We start from the raw sequence: 2,500 nt of genomic DNA on the forward strand, positions 1-2,500 counted from the left end.
GCGATGGTGGCGATTTTGGGGACAGATGTCCGTGTCGTGGGTGTCCTGGGCCGGCGGCGTGGTCGGCGATCGGGCCTCCTGCCCCCGGGGGAGATATATCTTTCGCTCCGAGTCGGCATTTTGGGCCACCGGGTTATTGCTGACACGCTCTCCTCTGGCGACCTGTGTCGCTGGAGAGGTTGGGCCTCTGGATGCGTGCGGGACTCTGGCCCACCGCTGACCCGGCTAGCCGGCCCTGCTCCCGCTCGAGCCGCCTGCTGCTGGGGCCCGCGGGCCTGCTGCTCTCTCGCGCGTCCGAGCGTCCCGACTCCCGGTGCCGGCCCGGGTCCGGGTCTCTGACCCACCCGGGGGCGGCGGGGAAGGCGGCGAGGGCTACCCTGCCCCCGTGCGCTCTCCGCCGCGGGCACCCGGGGCGGCCGTGACAACCCCACCCCCGTCGGCTCCGTGCCGTGCGTGTCAGGCGTCCTCGTCTCCGCTGGGTTGTCCGCCGCCCCTTCCCCGGAGCGGGGGACGGCCGGGGCCGATCGGCTCGCTCGCCGGCCGGCTGGCCGACTCCCCGCTCCCGGGGGCTCTCCGTGATCGATGTGGTGACGTCACGCTCTCCCGGGCCGGATCCGAGCCGCGACGGGCGAGGGGCGGACATTCGTGGCGAATGGGACCGTTCTTCTCGCCCCGCCCGCGGGGGCCCCTTGCCTCTCCTCCGTCCGCCTGCCGGTGGTGCGTTGGGAAGGCGTGGGGTGCGGAACCCGGCCTGACCTGGCTGTCCCGTCCCCGCTCTCCGCTTCGCGGGGTGGGTCGGCGGGGTCCTCTGACGCGGCGGGCACCCCTCGCTCTCGCCTCCCGCGGTCGTCGACTTGCGGGCGGGCCCCCTCCGCGGCGGTGGGGGTGCCGTCCCGCCGGCCCGTCGTGCTGCCCTCTCGGGGGGTTTCGCGCGAGCGTTGGCTCCGCCCGGGCCTTTGCGGTGCTCCTGGAGCGCTCCGGGTTGTCCCTCAGGTGCCCGAGGCCGAGCGGTGGTGTGTCGCTCCCACCCCCGGCGTCCCCTCCTCCGGTGTCCGCGCGTGGGTCCCGAGGGGAGCCCGTCGGCGTGGGGTTCGAGGCGGTCGAGTGAGATGAGATGCGCGCCCCTCCCGCGCGGGGAAGGGCGCCGCCTGGTCCGGCGAGCGCACGTCCCGTGCTCCCCTCTGGCGGGTGCGCGAGGGCCGTGTGAGCGATCGCGGCGGGCTCGGGCCGGTGACGCGTGCGCCGGCCGGCCGCCGAGGGGCTGCCGTTCTGCCTCCGACCGGTCGCGTGCGTGGCTTTGCCTCGGAAGCGACGCAGGAGGCGGGTGGACGGGGGGGGGCCTTGTGAGCCTGCCGGGCCCCCGCCCTGACCGCGAACGCTCGAGGTCGCCGCAGGCGCGCTTCTCCTCGTACCGCAGGCCCCCTCCCTTCCCCGGGCGTCCCCGAGCGCCTCTGCGGGCCCGACGAGGGGCGACCGGCGGGTGGGGAGTGTGACCCGCCCTCGGTGAGAAAAGCCTTCTCTAGCGATCTGAGAGAGGTGTGCCTTGGGGTGCCGGATCTCCCGGCCTGCCGCCTCTGTCTCCTTCTGCCTTTATGGTAGCGCTGTCGTAGCGACTCGCGCGCAGAGGACCCTCCTCCTCTTCCCCCTCGACGGGTTGAGGGTGGGGAGAGCGAGGGTTCCGCCGGCCACCGCGGTGGTGGCCGAGCGCGGCTCGTCGCCTGCTGTGTGGCCCGCGCCTCCCCCTTCCGAGTCGGGGGAGGATCCCGCCGGGCCGGGCCCGGCGTCTCAGCGGGTTGGGACGCGGCCGCCGCGAGCGGTGGGTGTGCGCGGCCTTCCGTCCGGCGCGTGACCCCCGCCTCGGCCGCGAGTCGGCTCTCCGCCCGCTCCCGTGCCGAGTCGCGAGCGGTGCCGACGACCGCGTGCGCGTGGGCGCGGGGTTGGGCCGCCTGGCCCCGGGAAAGCGTCCCACGCTTGGGGACGCGCCGGTCTCCCGGAGCGGGACCGGGTCGGAGGCTGGACGAGAATGACGAGCGATGCGGCCCTGGCGTCGGGTTGGTGGCTGTGGTCGCTTCGGGGCCCCCGGTGGCGGGACCCGGGGCTCGTGAGGCGGGTCTCGGTGGGTGCCGAGGGCCGTCCGGCGTCCCAGGCGGGGCGCCGCGGGACCGCCCTCGTGTCGGTGGCGGTGGGATCCCGCGGCCGTGTTTTCCTGGTGGCCCGGCCGTGCCCGAGGTTTCTCCCGCCGAGCCGCCGCTCTGCGGGCTCCCGGGTGCCCTCGCCCTCGCGTTCCCCGGCCCTTGGCTCTCTGTGCCCCCCTTCCCCGCCCGCCGCCCGCCGATCCTCTCCCCTCCCCGAGCGGCTCGCCGGCTCGACGTCGGTGGTGGCCTCGTCTGGGACCGAACCCGGCACCGCCTCGGGGGGCGCCGCCGCCGGCCGCCGGTCGGCCCGGTGTCCCCGTCCCCCGGCGTGCGCCTTCGGGACCGGGTCGGCGGCCCCCCCGGCG

Source organism: Pongo abelii, chromosome 15, assembly GCF_028885655.2.
Source record: "Pongo abelii isolate AG06213 chromosome 15, NHGRI_mPonAbe1-v2.0_pri, whole genome shotgun sequence".
NCBI classification, from domain to species: Eukaryota; Metazoa; Chordata; class Mammalia; order Primates; family Hominidae; genus Pongo; species Pongo abelii.